General features: G+C 44.0%; 1 protein-coding gene across 16 annotated transcripts in view; it reads left to right on the forward strand.

The window, feature by feature from the left end:
• Nucleotides 1-17225, forward strand: part of CSNK1G1 (casein kinase 1 gamma 1) — a 235182-nt gene that overhangs the window by 10051 nt on the left and 207906 nt on the right. For 3 of the 16 annotated variants that reach the window (XM_032175825.2, XM_032175829.2, XM_032175830.2), the window contains exon 1: nt 7853-8038. The exons of 12 other annotated variants lie outside the window; for them this stretch is intronic. The gene's annotated coding sequence lies outside the window, so the exon portion shown is untranslated. Of the gene's footprint in view, nt 1-7852; nt 8039-17225 lie in introns of those variants that run through there. One more of the 16 variants, XM_058427275.1, reaches the window with a different exon arrangement.

Here is a 17225-nt window from a genome sequence, read left to right on the forward strand (position 1 = left end):
CAACTCCTGACCTCAGGTGATCTGCCTGACTGGGCCTCCCAAAGTGCTGGGATTTTTTTTTTTTTTTTGAGACAATCTCACTCTGTTGCCCAGGCTGGAGTGCAGTGGCTCAATCTTGGCTCACTGCAAGCTCCATCTCCCAGGTTCACGCCATTCTCCTGCCTCAGCCTCCCGAGTAGCTGGGACTACAGGTGCCCGCCACCATGCCCGGCTAAAGTTGTTTTTGTATTTTTAGTAGAGATGGGGTTTCACCCTGTTAGCCAGGATGGTCTTGATCTCCTGACCTCGTGATCCACCCGCCTCGGCCTCCCAAAATGCTGGAATTACAGGTATGAGTCACTGCACCCGGCCAAGATTCAAATTTTTTAGAAACAATTACATGCCTAAATTCAACTTCAGTCTGAGAGCAGTGGCTCACGCCTATAATCCCAGCACTTTGGGAGGCCAAGGCAGGTGAATCACCTGAGGTCAGGAGTTCGAGACCAGCCTGGCCAACATGGTGAAACCCTGACTCTACTAAAAATGCAAAAAAAGGCTGGGCGTGGTGGCTCACGCCTGTAATCCTAGCACTTTGGGAGGCCAAAGTGGGCAGATCACCTGAGGTCAGGGATTCAAGACCAGCCTGGTCAACTTGAGGAAACCCCGTCTCTACTAAAAATACAAAAATTAGCCAGGTGTGATGGCGGGCACCTATAATCCCAGCTACTTGGGAGGCTGAGGCAGGAGAATCACTTGAACCCGGGAGGCAGAGGTTGCAGTGAGCCCAGATCACGCCACTGCACTCCAGGCTGGGTGACAGAGTGAGACTCTATCTCAAAGAACAAACAAATAAAATAAATAAATAATAAAAATGCAAAAATTAGCTGGGCATGGTGGTGTGTGCCTGTAGTCCCAATTACTCAGGAGGCTGAGGCAGGAGAATCACTTGAACCTGGGAGGTGGAGGTTGTAGTGAGCCGAGATCATGCCACTGCACTCCAGCCTGGGCCACAGAGTGAGACTCCATCTCAAAAAAAAAAAAAAAAAATTTCAAGTATATATTTGATGATGTCTCACTTTGATTAGGCAAATTTATACATAATGTTTCCTTTTCAAAGCATTTTCAAAATGTAGCATGGCAACTTAGCTTTTCTAAACAGAAGGGAAGTATAGACCCCTTCTTTTCATTGAAACCGAATTAAAAAGTAAAATCTACCCATTAAGAAGATAGTTAACTAAGATTGATTGATTGATTGATTTTGAGGCAGGGTCTTACTCTATTGCCCAGGCCAGAGTGCAGTGGTGTGATTTCAGCTCACTGCAGCCTCAACCTTCCTTGCTCAAATGATCCTCCTGCCTCAGCCTCCTGAGTAGCTGGGACTAAGGCATGCGCCACCACGCCCAGCTAATTTTTAATTCTTTTTTAGATATGCAGTCTTGCTCTGTCACAAGCTGGTCTTGAACCCCTGGGCTCAAGCAATCCTCCCGCCTCAACCTCCGAAACTGCTGGGGTTAAAGGTGTGAGCCACCATGCCCAGCCAAAACCAAGGTTTTAATTTTGTACCCTTCTTCACAAAGTTAGTCTGGTTTTGCCGGGCGTGGTGGCTCACGCTTGTAATCCCAGCACTTTGGGAGGCCGAGGCGGGCAGATCACGAGGTCAGGAGATCGAGACCACGGTGAAACCCCGTCTCTACTAAAAATACAAAAAATTAGCCGGGCGTGGTGGCGGGCACCTGTAGTCCCAGCTACTCGGAGAGGCTGAGGCAGGAGAATGGCGTGAACCCGGGAGATGGAGCTTGCAGTGAGCCGAGATTGCGCCACTGCACTCCAGCCTGGGCGACAGAGCGAGACCCCGCCTCAAAATCAATCAATCAAAAAAACTAGTTAGTCTGGTTTTGTTTTTTTTTTTGAGATGGAGTTTTGCTCTTGTTGCCCAGGCTGGAGTGCAATGGTGCGATCTCGACTCACCGCAACCTCTGCCTCCCAGGTTCAAGCGATCCTTCTGCCTCAGCCTCCTGAGTAGCTGGGATTACAGGCATGTGCCACCATGCCAGGCTAATTTTGTATTTTTAGTAGAGATGAGGTTTTTCCATGTTGGTCAGACTGGTCTTGAACTCCTGACCTCAGGTGATCACCTGCCTCAGCCTCCCAAAGTGTTGGGATTGTAGGCATGAGCCACCACGCACAGCTTGTTGTTTTTTCTTTTAATGCATTATTCAAATTATTAATGCTAGTGTTACTCCTGACCAGATAATGATTAAAACTACTCCGGAATTTTTGAATGCTAGAGCATTGTGAGCATCATATGTATTTTGTGTTTCCATAGTTTTACAAGATGAGCAAATACTCAAGAGAAAATTATAAAGAGAGCTCAAAGGCTTATTTAAAAGATGTCAAATGCTTATTATTTTTCCCCCTCATCTCTCCCATGAGATTCTTAAAAAAGTAGAATTTTGCCTGGGTGCAGTGACTCACACCTGTACTCCCAGCACTTTTGGAGGCTGAGGCAGGAGGATCGCTTGAGCTCAGGAGTTTGAGACCAGCCTGGGCAACATCGACCTCATCTCTACAAATAATAAAAAAAAATTAGCAGGGCATGGTGGCACACATCTGTGGTCCTGGCTACTTTGTAGGCTGAGGTGTGAGAATTGCTTGAGTCCAGGTGGTTGAGGCTGCAGTGAGTCATGATCACATCACTGCACTCTAACCTGTTCAACAAAGGGAGACCCTGTCTCAACAGAGAAAAGCATGGAATATAAAGCCTAAACTAAATGCACTTTTCTCGTGTACACTGCTTACAAATTCTACTGTACTTAGAATCTTCAAGCTAACTCACTTTCAGAAAAAAAATGTTCAACTGAGCCTTGGTTCAACCATCATTGTTATAATGGTTTCTTTTACCTTTGAGAATAGCATATGAAAGTGGGAGAGACATTACAGGTATGAGCCACTGTGCCCGGCCACAACCTTCAATTATTTAGATAATTGTTATATCTTTAGCCTTCCTAAGGCTGTTATGTCTTCAAGCTTTCTAAGCATTAACATTTGATGGTTTATGTCATATGTATCCTAAGTGACTTTCTCTGAGTCCCTTGTGTAGGGACTATGTCTTTTATATTGTATTTTGCTTAGGCACATAAATGGTAAGCTCGGCTAAATTTCTTCTTGTTGACTCAAATTTCTTCTTGTTGACTCCACACGTTCATTAATTGTTAGACTCTAGTTTTGGTATTTTATTTTATTTTATTTTTTTATTTTTTGAGACAGAGTCTGGCTCTGTCACCCAGGCTGGAGTTCAGTGGTGTGATCTCGGCTCACTGCAGCCTCCACCTCCCAGATTCTCCTGCCTCAGCCTTGCAAATAGCTGGGATTACAGGCACCCACCACCACACCCGGCTAATTTTTTGTATTTTTTTTTTTTTTTTTTTAGTAGAGACAGGCTGATCTGAAACCCCTGACCTCAAGTGATCCACCCACCTTGGCCTCCCAAAGTGTTGGGATTACAGGCATGAGCCACTCTGCCTGGCCTAGTTCTGGTATTTTATGTTTGAAGATGCCAATGTAACTCTAACAATATTTAAATATTAATTCCTGTAGTAATATTTAAATGTTAATAATTGAGTCACAGCATATTGGGTTTCCCCAATATACATTAGATATGTTAAGTTTTTAAATGATTACAAAGGGCAATAAAAAAATGAAGACAGCTCAAGAGAGTGGGAGAAAAGTTTGGAAGTCCCATATTGATCTGTAGGATGAAGGTACTGCACTGACTTAATGAGGGCTATTTGAGATCTAGTCCAGATCTGAGAGCACTTTCTTATAGTTCATATTAAGAATATGGATTCATGGGCTGGGCGTGGTAGCTCACACTTGTAATCCCAGCACTTTGGGAGGTCGAGGCGGGTGGATCACGAGGTTAGGAGATCGAGACCATCCTGGCTAACACGGTGAAACCCCATCTCTACTAAAAATACAAAAAATTAGCCGGGCGTAGTGGTGGGCGCCTGTAGTCCCAGCTACTTGGGAGGCTGAGGCAGGAGAATGGCGTGAACCCAGGAGGCGGAGCTTGCAGTGAGCCCACATCGCGCCACTGCACTCCAGCCTGGGAGACAAAGTGAGACTCCGTCTCAAAAAAAAAAAAAGAATATGGATTCATGACTGGGTGTGGTAGTTCACGCCTGTGATCCCAGCACTTTGGGAAGCTGAGGCCTCAGGAGTTCAAGACCAGCCAGGGCAACAGTGAGACCCCTTCTCTACAAAAAAACCAAAAATTAGCCAGGTGTGGTGGTTCACACCTATAATCCCAGCACTTTGGGAGGCTGAGGCAAGCCGATTGCTTGAGCTCAGGAGTTCAAGACCAGCCTGGGCAACATAGTGAGATCCCATCTCTACAAAAAATACAAAAATTAGCCGAGTGTGGTCACACACTGCATGCCTGTAGTCCCAGCTATTTGGGAGGCTGAGGTAAAAGGATCGCTTGAGCCTACGAGGTGGAGGCTGCAGTGAGCCGAGGTCGTGCCACTGCACTCCAGCCTGGGTGACAGAGTGAGATCCTGTCTAAAAAGAAAAAAAAAAAGAGACTATGGATTCCCCACAAAAATTACAAAAGTGTAGTTAAACTCACATACCTAATTTTAGGTGGGGTTTGTACTATCTATCTTTAGAGATCTCAAAGCAATGAGTATGTTGAAAATAATAGAATAGAGGACATGTGATGAATTAGGAGTCAAGCCAGTTATTCATACACCTATACAAAAGTGCCTGGAGTTTTTAAAAAAGCTGTAGGAAGAGAGGATGTAAACAAATGCTGCTTATAAATCATTTTTCTTCAGGCAGTGGGTAAAATGAGTGATGCATAGGAATTTGCATTTCTACATTGGCTTACGCTATCACATTTAATCATAACTATTGATTTTCTTAATAAAACATTTCTTTCTATAGAACACATTTATTGTTTACCATAATCATGTTTTAATTTTTTGAAACATCCTAGTCTATCATAGTTTTAGATATGTTGTTGTTCATTGAGCTTATTTTATTTACTATTTCAAAGTTTTTTGATATTTAAACCTGTTTGGCAATTGAAATACCAAGCTCTGTTTTGTCAGGGTAACATGTTTACCACTTGTCACTTTCAGCCAGGTTTTTGTTTTGTTTTGTTTTGTTTTTCTTAGAGACGGAGTCTTGCTCTGTCCCAGGCTGGAGTGCAATGGCACGATCTCGGCTCACTGCAACCTCCGCCTCCTGGATTCAAGTGATTCTCCTGCCTCAGCCTCCCAAGTAGCTGGGATTACAGGCATCCACCACCACGCCCAGCTAATTTTTTTTTTTTTTTTGTATTTTTAGTAGAGATGGGGTTTCTCCATGTTGGCCAGGCTGGTCTCAAACTTCTGACCTCAGATGACCCACCCTCCTTGGCCTCCCAAATTGCTGGTTACAGATGTGAGCCACTGCATCCCACCCAGGTTTTTAAAGGAACAATTAGTGGATGAGCTGAAATTCCATTTGAATTGTGTATGTGTATATACTCCCACATGTATTCATGTCAATGGCAGAGGTGGAAATGTATTAAACATCCTATTGACCCATTTGAGCTTGAAGTGATTTCCTAAATGTTTTGCTGAAGTGGTTGCCTATGGTGAATCAATTTAACCCTGTCTCATGCATACAGGAAACCAATAGACGTGGTGTTTCGTTTAAGTGACCAAAGCTCATTTCCTCTCTGCCCCAGTTAAGGTGGATAACAGTTCAATTTTGATGTCTATAAAGAGGTTATCATGACCAATAAAATTAGAGCCTACCGTGGCAAGTATATTCACCGCCATGGAATAGAAATAGAAAACAAATTTAGGAGCTACTGTTAAGCATTCTGCTTGTAAGGAGATCTATTTAAGATAGGAAAACCAAATGAAGATTTTTACTCATCTTTCTCTGAATGCCCAACTGCATTTGTCTGAATATTTACCTGCCGTAACGATATGAGTTCTTTTCCTTTCTTTTTTCTTTTTTCTTTTTTTTTTGAAATGGAGTCTTGCCCTGTTGCCCAGGCTGGAGTGCAATGGCGCGATCTCGGCTCACTGCAACCTCCGCCTTCTGGGTTCAAATTATTCTCATGCCTCAGCCTCCCGAGTAGGTGGGATCACAGGCGCCCACCACCACGCCCAGCTAATTTTTGTATTTTTAGTAGAGACAGGGTTTCACCAGGTTGGCGAGGCTGGTCTCGAACTCCTTACCTCAAGTGATCCGCAGGCCTCGGCCTCCCAGTGCAGGCGTGAGCCACCATACCCGGCCCGCAGATACGAGTTGTTTTTCTCGAGTATTACTTTGTTGACTTTTACCCCAACCATTCATTTTCCCAATATTTCAAACCCCAAATCACCCAGACACAATAAATGAGGTCTCTTTTCTTATCCATAGTGTCGGTATGAAAGTTTATTTTGAAGGTTTTTTTGAGACGGAGTCTAGCTCTGTCGCCAGGCTGGAGTGCAGGTTCCCGCGATTCTCCTGCCTCAGCCTCCCGAGTAGCTGGGACTACAGGCACACGCCATCACCCTCGGCTAATTTTTGTTTGTTTATTTATTTATTTATTATTATTTTTGAGATGGAGTCTCGCTCTGTCTCCAGGCTGGAGTGCTATTGGAGTGCAATGGCACGATCTCGGCTCACTGCAATCTCCGCCTCCCGGGTTCAAGCAATTTCCCTGCCTCAGCCTCCCGTGTAACTGGGACTACAGGCACGTGCCACCACCCCCAGCCAATTTTTTGTATTTTAGTAGAGACGGGGTTTCATCATGTTGGCCAGGATGGCCTCCATCTCCTGACCTCGTGATCCGCCTGCCTCGGCCTCCCAAAGTGCTGGAGGATTACAGGCGCGAGCCACCGCGCCCGGCTCATTTTTGTATTTTTAGTAGGGACGGAGTTTAACCAAGTTGGCCAGGATGGTCTCCATCTCCTGACCTCGTGATCCGCCAGCCTCGGCTTCCCAAAGTGTTGGGATTACAGGTGTGAGCCACCGTGCTTGGCCTATTTTGAGTTTTGAGTGGAGGATTAGACAGTCTTCTTCTTTCCCAAATTTGATTATGGGCTCCCTTTAGCCTTTTTCTTTGTTTTCTTTTTTTTTCCCCCACAAGGCGCAGTGTCAAGAGATCCTGAGAACATGTGCCCTGCTCTCTGTTTTAAGGATTAAAATAACTGTCGAGTTACATTGAATCTTTTTTGCCTATTCCATTTGGCTAGGTTAATTCCAGACCTTACACAAACATGTGCAGCTCTTACAAAATGTAGGTGAAGACAACATTTTTCTAACCATTCGGCTTCATGGGCTGTCACAGGAGAACTAAGTGCATGAAAAACCTTTCACAACATTGAAAGAAATTTTTAAAATCTGGTTGAAACACAATTAAAAATCCACAAGAGGGAGATGCTTGCTAAACCGTCAGAAAATAATTCCCTCGAGGGACCTGAGAGAGGAGCCTTAGGTACAGCCACTGGGTCAGCCACAGGATTAAGGGTGGGAGGGAGCAGTATATAGAGACTGGGGGCTTGGTGGAGGAGTACAGTTGAAGGGAAAAGCGGGATGGGTTTCGTGCCTCTGGCAGCGAAGCGTGTACTCGGTCTAAGATCTTGAGCAGAAGGTAAGAGCGTGCTGCCAAAGCAGAGCTCAGTGCTCCCGATATATCTTCTGGTAGTCCCAGAAGAAATGGGGGTGGGTTGCTTTGAAGGCACTTCCGCTTAGCAACCCCACGCGGTTGCTAAGGAGGGGGCAGCCGTGGGGATAACCCGGAAGTGATGGTGTCAGTTTATTGCTGCCTGCTTAAAGTTTGTCCTATTAGGCGCTCCAGGGTACTCCGGGACGAGGGCGGGGCCACGCTAGTGGTTCCGGTTCGGCTCCAGCCGCCCCTCGACTCCTCGCCTTCCCCCTCCCCTCCGCCTTCTCCCCTCCCTCCTGCTCCTGGGAAAGAGAGAAACCACCGCTGCGGGTGGGTAGAGAAGCACTTGGCGCCTCGGGGAGGGGACTGCGCCCGCCTCATTTGCGCCTTGCAGCACTGCTGGACCAGGTACCTGCCCCGGCTTCGTCGGGGTTCTGTAGGCTGAAGTCTGAGGGGGTGTGTGTGTGTCTGAGGGGGTTGGTGGGGGGCCCTTTCCTGGGTGTGGGTGGGGGACGCCGGGATCCCGGGTGGGGCGCAGGCTGGCGTTTGTGTCTGTGGAGGGTTGCGGGGGCGGAATGGAGGGGCTGAGGGACACAGCGGGTGGAGAGTTTCGGTTAGCGGGGTAGAGGTAGGCGAAGGAGGCGCCCCTTCCGAGAAACTGACTCCGGCCGGTGTGGACCGGGAGTTTGCCACCTGGAGGGCTTACTCTGAAAGGGGGAGCATCCTCCGGGAGCCAAAAGGAGGGCACAGATCTCGTCAGGGTGGCTGGGGCAATCCCATGCTTCTATTGCCCTCTTTCCCTACCCACCCCGCCGGGACAGAGCTGGACTTCGAGGGTTGTGGGGGTTCTGAGTCGACTGGGCACCGCGGGGAGCCGCCCTTGGCGGAGCTAGGGCACAAGAGTGGGTAATGAGACCTTCCTCTACCCAACTTCCGTGCGCTTCCCCCACTTCTTCCTTCACTGTTCCCTCGCCCCCACGTCCTACAGGAGTAGTGTCCCCCAAGTGGGCAGGCATCACAATGTAAAAGAGAGTGGAACTGGGTTTGTTGCCCCTAAAGGATACTTAAGATGTTTGGAAAGTGCCTGAATGACATATTCAACCAAGTCTTCCAGCTCGATATTAATTCCGGTATAAATTACCTTAGAAAAGTGGAATTCTGAAAAGCATTTAACAATAGGCTAGTCCAGGTGTAATCTTGTGTAGTAGTTGTACGTGTTTATTTAAAAAAAAAATGGACTGGGGAAACCATATAGATGTATTAGAGGTCTAGGCAAGACATGCTGAGGCAAGGCTTTTCCAACCTCTTTCTTACCTGCCAGTAAACCTGCCCTAATTTTAATGAAGCAGAAAGATCCTCTTCATTTTTGTTTCAATCAGTGACTGAATACTAGGTGCTGTGTAGTGATGTCTCAGAATAGATACGTGAATTTTCAGAGAAAGAATGAATGTTCTGCTGTGGAGCCTGTGTCTTAATCTTTTAAGGAGATAATTGCGGTCAAGTGGAAGTATTGGCTTTCAGGCAGATAAATCTTGGGTTGAACCTAGACTATGCCAGTTGCTAGCTACTGACCTTGGGCAAGTCATGGAACCTACCAGAGCTTCTGTTTCTTCATAAGTAGTATGAGTTAAAATTCTTACCTGTATTATAAGTAACATCCCATTTTAAACGGAACCACCTTTGAATTACAAGATAAATTATTACCATTAATCATACACAGTCAAGACAGCCCAGTTTTGTGAAACAAGGTTTGAGATAGGAAGGCAACTGGATCATATTGAAAAAAAATGTGTACAATAGGACTTTCAGTGTCTTCTCGAAATTGATCGTAGGTAGCATGAAATTCAATTATCAGTAGTTTCTTTTTTTTTTTTTTTTTTTTGAGACGGAGTCTTGCTCTGTCCCCCAGGCTGGAGTGCAGTGGCGCGATCTCCGCTCACTGCAAGCTCCGCCTCCCGGGTTCACGCCATTCTCCTGCCTCAGCCTCCTGAGTAGCTGGGACTACAGGCGCCCGCCAACACGCCCAGCTAATTTTTTGTATTTTTAGTAGAGACGGGGTTTCACCGTGTTAGCCAGGATGGTCTCGATCTCCTGACCTCGTGATCCGCCCGCCTCGGCCTCCCAAAGTGCTGGGATTACAGGCTTGAGCCACCGCGCCCGGCCTAACAATTATCAGTAGTTTCTTAAAATTCAAAATAATAAAGTAGAATATGGCCTATTTATTGAAATGAGCAAAATATATTTTATAGGTTTTTCTCAGCTACACTATATTGGTGTTTATAGTATGGATTAACACGAAATACATGAAAAAGTAATGTATGTAAATCTTAACATCACATGTCTCTTTAAAGAGAATTAAAATTGGGGTGTAAAATAGAAGGTACTTGTTTTTTGTTTGTTTGAGACAGAGTCTTGCTCTGTCACCCAGGCTGGAGTGCCGTGGTGTGATCTCGGCTCAGTGCAACCTCTGCCTCCAGGATTCAAGCGATTCTCCTGCCTCAGCCTCCTGAGTAGCTGGGATTACAGGTGCCTGCCACTACACCCAGCTAATTTTTTGTATTTTTAGTAGAGGCAGGGTTTTACCATGTTGGTCAGGTTGGTCTTGAACTCCTGACCTTGTAATCCACCCGCCTCTGCCTCCCAAAGTGCTGGGATTACAGGTGTGAGCCACCGTGCCCGGCCTACTTGTAATTTTAAGATAAAAATCAGCAGCATCAGCAGCACCTCTCATGTCAATTAGATTTACACTACTAGAAAAACATATAGTATTCAGAAAATAAATGAAAATTGAATAAATTTCTGCCTGTAAATCATTCCTTATTACGATATAGAAATAAATCCAAGAAACATGAAGCCTGTTTTTTATTTATTTTTAGTGACAAGGTCTTTCTCTGTCACTTAGGCCAGAATGAGTGCACTGGGGCAGTTATATTCACTGCAGCCTCAAACTCCTGGGCTCAAGCAATCCTCCTGCATCGCCCTCCCAAAGTGTTGAGATTACAGGTGTGAGCCACTCACCCAGCCCATGAAGTCTTTTTCTTTTTTTTTGAAATGGAGTCTCACTCTGTCATCCAGGCTGGAGTGTGGTGGCATGATCTCTGCTCACTGAAACCTCCACCTCCTGGGTTCAAGCGATTCTCCTGCCTCAGCCTCCTGAGTAGCTGGGATTACAGGCGCATGTCACCACACCCAACTAATTTTTTTGTATTTTTAGTAGAGACGGGGTGTCATTGTGTTAGCCAGGATGGTGTCTATCTCCTGACCTCGTGATCCACCCGCCTTGGCCTCCCAAAGTGCTGGGATTACAGGCATGAGCCACCGTGCCCAGTCTTTATACTCATTTGTTTTGTGGATTTAAAATAATATAGTTATGTGTCACCTATTATATGTCAGATTTTCAGCTAACGTAGTTTGCTCTTTGAGGTGACTTATAGTTAGTTATTTTCACATGTAAGTTATACTCAGGGGACAAAAATCAAATAACTTGCTGTAATAATAGATGTTTGTGAGAATACAAAGTTTGTAATTCAGTTTGACCTTTTTTGAGAAGTTCTTAAGTTTTGTGTAAATTTCTGAGAAATTTTCTTTTCTTTTTTTTTTAAAGACAGATTCTTGCTCTGTCACCTAGGCTGGAGTGCAGCAGCACAATCTCTGCTCACTGCAACCTCTGCCTGCTAAGTTCAAGCAGTTCTCGCACCTCAGCCTCCTGAGTAGCTGGAACTACAGGCGTGTGCCACCATGTCCAGCTAATTTTTGTATTTTTAGTAGAGAAGGGGTTTTGCTATGTTGGTCAGGGGGGTCTTGAACTCCTGACCTCAAGTGATCTGCCAGCTTTGGCCTCCCAAAGTGCTGGGATTACAGGCATGAGCCAACACACCCAGCCCTGAGAAATTTTCAAATATATTTCTTCGCCATGTCTCTTTCTTTTATAAACAGTTGAAATTAGGCCGGGCATGGTGGCTCATGCCTGTAATCCCAGCACCTTGGGAGGCCGAGGCGAGCGGATCACCTGAGGTCAGGAGTTTGAGACCAGCCTGAGCAACATGGAGAAACCCCATCTCTACTAAAAATACATTAGTCAGGCATAATGGCGCATGCCTGTAATCCCAGCTACTCGAGAGGCTGAGGCAAGAGAATCGCTTGAACCCGGGAGGCGGAGGTTGCGGTGAGCCGAGATTGTGCCATTCACTCCAGCCTGGGCAAGAGCAAAACTCCATCTCAAAAAAAAAAAAAAAAAAAAAAGGAGTTGAAATTATGTTTTGTGATAGTTACAGAGTTTTGGTAAGGTTACTCAGCTTTCTAAATGGCTCTTCTGTGAGTGTAAGGTCTGTATATATCTAAGCTTTTTGCTGTGTTTTCTTTTTTCTATTTTTTTTTTTTTGAGATGGAGTCTTGCTCTGTCACCCATGCTGGAGTGCGGTGGCACTATCTTGGCTCACTGCAACCTTCGCCTCCCGGGTTCAAGCAATTCTACTGCCTCAGCCTCCTGAGTAAGCTGGAACTATAGGCATGCGCCACCATGCTGGCTGATTTTTGTATTTTTAGTAGAAACGGTGTTGACCATGTTGGCCAGGCTGCTCTCTTAACTTGTGACTTCAGGTGATCCACCCACCTTGGCCTCCCAAGGTGCTGGGATTACAGGTGTGAACTGCCCTGCCCAGCCTGCGGTGTTTTCTTGTATCATTTTTTATCATCCTTTAAATCTTAAAGTTGAGATCATATGCTTTGGTAAAGCTCTCAGAAGCTCCCACTTTTTCCCCGTCTTCTTCTCAAACTTTAATACTGTATTAATGTTTTTTAAAATCTTTTTTGTTTTTGAGACGGAGTCTATGTTGCCCAGGCTGGAGTGCAGTGGTGTGATCTCAGCTTACTGCAGCCTCTGCCCCCCAGGTTCAAGCACCCCTCCTGCCTCAGTCTCCTGATTAGCTGGGATTACAGGTGTGCGCCACCATACCCGGCTAATTTTTGTATTTTTAGTGGACATGGGGTTTTGTCATGTTGGCCACGCTGGTCTCGAACTCTTGGCCTCAAGTGATTGGCCCGCCTCAGCCTCCCAAAGTGCTGAGACTACAGGCGTGAGCCACTGTGCCTGGCCCAGTTATCTATTAATTTTGTTATAAGAGATAGGATACTAGCTGCTAGAGTAAAAAATTCTGTCTTAATTGTGTGCAATGAATAGAGGCAGTTAGAGATTTCTCAATCACCACTTCCTCTCAAAGACTGGCCGTTCCAAGGATCTTTGCAGTTGTCAGTTATGGAATTGGCTTGTCAGGAAATCTAAAAATGACTAAACCTTTGTTTAATATCTATCTCTTGGATGACCTCGGAAAGTTTTAGGAAAGATTGGGAAGGTTTATATATGTACCATATACTAGAATTAGATAATGAACAAAGTACAGCTAAAATTATTGGTGCTATACAATCAGGAGAGGGTTACTGTGAAAATGCTATTAAAAAGTCCAGGCAGTGCTTTCTTTTTACTCAAACCAAATGAGTATTCTTCCAGAGCTCATTTTTATTTTAAAGCATATTTCTTTTATGGAGCTGTGATTTAGTCTCTAATAAGGATAAATAATCATTATATGAAAAAAAAAGGCTGGTGTCATAGATTTTAGTACTACATATTGATAGAAACTGCTTCAGTGGTTTTAGATAAGTGTATTTTCCTGAAAGAACTTTTGAATTTGTGGAATGATAGTTTTTCTCTTTTTAACAGCTAACTTGTCTCTACTCATTTCTGCCCAATATAGAAGCTCTGAGAAGCTGAGAGGAAAAAAAAAAAAAAAGAATGAATTTACTTCAGAATTACCATTTTAAGTTGTGGAGATTACTTATTTGGAGAGCAAAATTGGATTTTGACATTATTGGGATTGTGTTCAAGATGGACTCAGGAAAAAAAATTTAGATGCCATCTGTTTCAGATTCCTTCTCTCCCAACCCCTTTTATGTTTTATGGCTTTGAGTTCATCAGATTATTTTGTAAAAATAAAAATCCTCAGTAGATTTAGGTTATATAATATCAGCTCTATCAGTGAACATGTAACCAAAGATCTTGCATTTTAATATTGAGTTATACAGGATGATGACAGATATTGTTTAAAGTTAATTGTTATTTCAAACTATATGAATGGTAACTTCATACATCTTTAATTCTCACTGTTCACTTGATAAACCATTTATTTTTTTGGAGACAGAGTCTCGCTCTGTCGCCCAGGCTGGAGTGCAGTGGTGCGATCTTGGCTCACTGCAAGCTCCGCCTCCCGGGTTCACACCATTCTCCTGCCTCAGCCTCCCGAGTAGCTGGGACTGCAGGTGCCACCACGTCCGACTAATTTTTTTTCTTTTTGTATTTTTAGTAGAGGCGGTGTTTCACCGTGTTAGTCAGGATGGTCTCGATCTCCTGACCTTGTGATCCGCCCGCCTCGGCCTCCCAAAGTGCTGGGATTATAGGCGTGAGCCACCGCGCCCAGCTGATAAAACCATTTTTATAAGTGGTATTTAACATAGTCCACTTGTTGGTGGAAGTTGCTTAGAAAATTGATAAAAAGATATTTTAGATTAAATCTTTATTCACTTGATGTCTTAAAACCAGAAGAGAAGCTTCTTCTGAGGATTTTTAACTTAAAACAAGCTTACTTAAATTTACTCTTTCAGTAGTGGATTTTATCTTACCCTGTGTGCCAGTTGCTTAGTTTTCATCTAAATGTGTGCACATAGTTGGCACTTTTCATTTGGGATTTTTTTAATTTTAATTTTTTTTTTTTTTTTTAATTTTTGGTGACGAGGGTCTCAGTGTGTTGCTCAGGCTGGTCTTGAACTCCTGAGCTCAAGTGATCCTTCCACCTGAGTCTCTTGAGTAGCTGGGATTACAAAATGAACCATGCTAGGTTCATTTTGGATCTTAATAAATTCTGAGGGCAGGCTTTTGGGTTACTAAACTGTAAGAGACCAAACTTGCTAAGGTTATAACCTTAACTTAGCGGACCAGAAAGACTCAGTCATCTCAGAGAAACTGAAATAGCACTAGTGTGGTATCCCAGAAATGGCCTAAAGAGAGACCCATCTGGATAGAAGAGAAGCCATGCTTTGTCTGCAGCAGGAATGTTCTGATGAGATAGACAGATGGACTGTCCCCACACTAATGTAGTCTGTCCCTCACCCAGAAGCTCCAAGTGGGCAGTGTAGTTATAGTGGGGGTTGGGGTGCTAGGGATGGGAATTATTCTTTAATAATCTCTCACCCATCACATTGGAGGTGTGAGTATACTGGGTATAGGGATATTCTCTTAGTTTTTGCCTTGTCCAGAGATGTAGGGTGAACAGGTAGCCATTGCCCTTGCCACGAAAGGGGAGAAGCCTGGGTGCCGAGTAAGTCTGTCAGAGAGCTGCAGTTTGATGTCCCCATCAAAATGCTACATTCCCCATGTTTCTGTTTTATACATTTAATCCTTACCTATAAAGGGGTTACGACTTCTGAAGAAATTATACATTTCTTTTTGAGGTGGAGTTTCGCTCTTGTTGCCCAGGCTGGAGTACAGTGGCACGATCTCGGCTCACTGCAACCTCCACATTCCTGGTTCAGGCGATTCTCTTGCCTCAGACTCCTGAGTAGCTGGGATTACAGGTGCCCGCCACCATGCCCAGCTAATTTTTTGTATTTTTAGTAGAGACGGGGTTTTACCACATTGGCCAGGCTGGTCTCGAACTCCTGACCTCAGGTGATCTGCCCGTCTCGGCCTCCCAAAGTGCTGAGATTACAGGCGTGAGCCACCACGCCTTGCCAATATGTTTTAAAATACACTTTAATTTCTCTGTTGGCCATAATGAATGATGTGAAATTTTTTTCTTTTCTTCCTTTTTTTGGTGTTTGAGTGTCTATGATAATCACCAGATCTCATTTTAGCTTTAGGATAAATTGCTAACCACAGCTGTGATCAATCCGCTTCCCAGCTGGAGTTCTTTTCCATTTCCTAGAGGTCACTCTCTGATGTGGGTGCTGGTGAGCAGAGAGAAATGACTAATGCCAGGAAAAGGCAAGGGGATTAAAATCTCTTAATTTTGTTTTCACTTTGCTAGAATTTCTGTAGTCTACAGTGGCAATATTTACTCTTTGAGATTGCATATGCCCTATTGTGTTTTTTTCATTAATTTTTTTTTTTAGAATACTTTTAGATTTCTGTAATAAGAGAGCAGATAGTACATAGAGTTCAGTGTGCTTCTCCCCTCCATCCCCCAGTTTTCCCTATTATTAACATCTTGCATTAGTGTGGTACATTTGTTACAATTAATGAAATAATACTGATACATTATTGTTAACTATAGCATCTGTTTTACACTAAGGTTCACTCTGCATTGTACATTCTGTGGGTTTTGACAAGTGCATAATGACATGTATCCACCATTACAGTTTCCTACACATAGTTTCACCACCCTAAAAATCTTGTGTGCTTTACATCCCTCCTCTCCTCCCTGAATTACTGGCAGACACTGACCATTTTACTGTCTCTATAGTATTGCCTTTTCCAAAATGTCATGTAGTTAGAATCATATAACATAGAGCTTTTTAAGACTGTTTTTTTTTTTTTTTTTTCACTTAGCAATATGCATTGAATGTTCTTCATGTCTTTTTTTTTTGACATGGAGTCTTGCTCTGTCGCCAGGCTGGAGTGCAGTGGCAGGATATCAGCTCACTGCAACCTCCGCCTTCTGGGTTCAAGCCGTTCCCCTGCCTCAGCCTCCCAAGTAGCCGGGATTACAGGCACATGCCACCATTCCTGGATAATTTTTTGTATTTTAGTAGAGACCGGGTTTCACTATGTTGGCCATGATGGTTTCGATCTCCTGACCTCGTGATCTGCTCGCCTCAGCCTCCCAAAGTGCTGGGATTACAGGCATGAGCCACTGTGCCCGGCCTCTTCATGTTTTTTTGTAGCTTCATAGCTCATTTCTTTTTATTGCAGGATAATTTTTCTTTCCTCTTTTCTTTTCTTTTTCCTTCCTTCCTTCCTTCTTTCCTTGTTTCTTTCTTTTTTTTTTAAGACGGAGTGTTGCTATGTTGACCAGGCTGGCCTTGAATTCCTGGGCTCAAGCGATCCTCCTGCTTCAGCCTCCAGAGTAGCTTGGCCTACAAGTGCAAGCCACCATACCCAGTTGGTATTGCTGAATAATTTTCTATTGTATAGATATACCACAATTTGTTGATCCCTTCACCATTTGAAGGACATCTTGGTTGCTTCTAGTTTTTGATAATGATGAATAAAGCTGGTATAAACATACATGTGTAGGTTTTTCTATCATTAAACGTTTTCAGCTCTTTTGAGTAAATACCCAGGAGTGTGATTGCTGGATCATATCGTAAGACTATTTAATTTGGTAAGAAATTGTCAAACTGTTTCCCAAAGTGGCTATACCATTTTGCATTCCTACGAGTAATGAATAATGAGATTTCCCATTGTTTCACATCCTCACTAGCATTTGGTATTGTCATTTTTTTTTGTATTTTATTCATTATCTAATAGATATGTAGTAGTATCTCATTTTAATTTGCAGTTCTCTTTTTTTTTTGAGACAGAGTCTCGCTTTGTCACCCAGGCTGG

This window comes from Hylobates moloch, unplaced genomic scaffold, assembly GCF_009828535.3.
Source record: "Hylobates moloch isolate HMO894 unplaced genomic scaffold, HMol_V3 SCAFFOLD_14, whole genome shotgun sequence".
In the NCBI taxonomy this organism is placed as follows: domain Eukaryota; kingdom Metazoa; phylum Chordata; class Mammalia; order Primates; family Hylobatidae; genus Hylobates; species Hylobates moloch.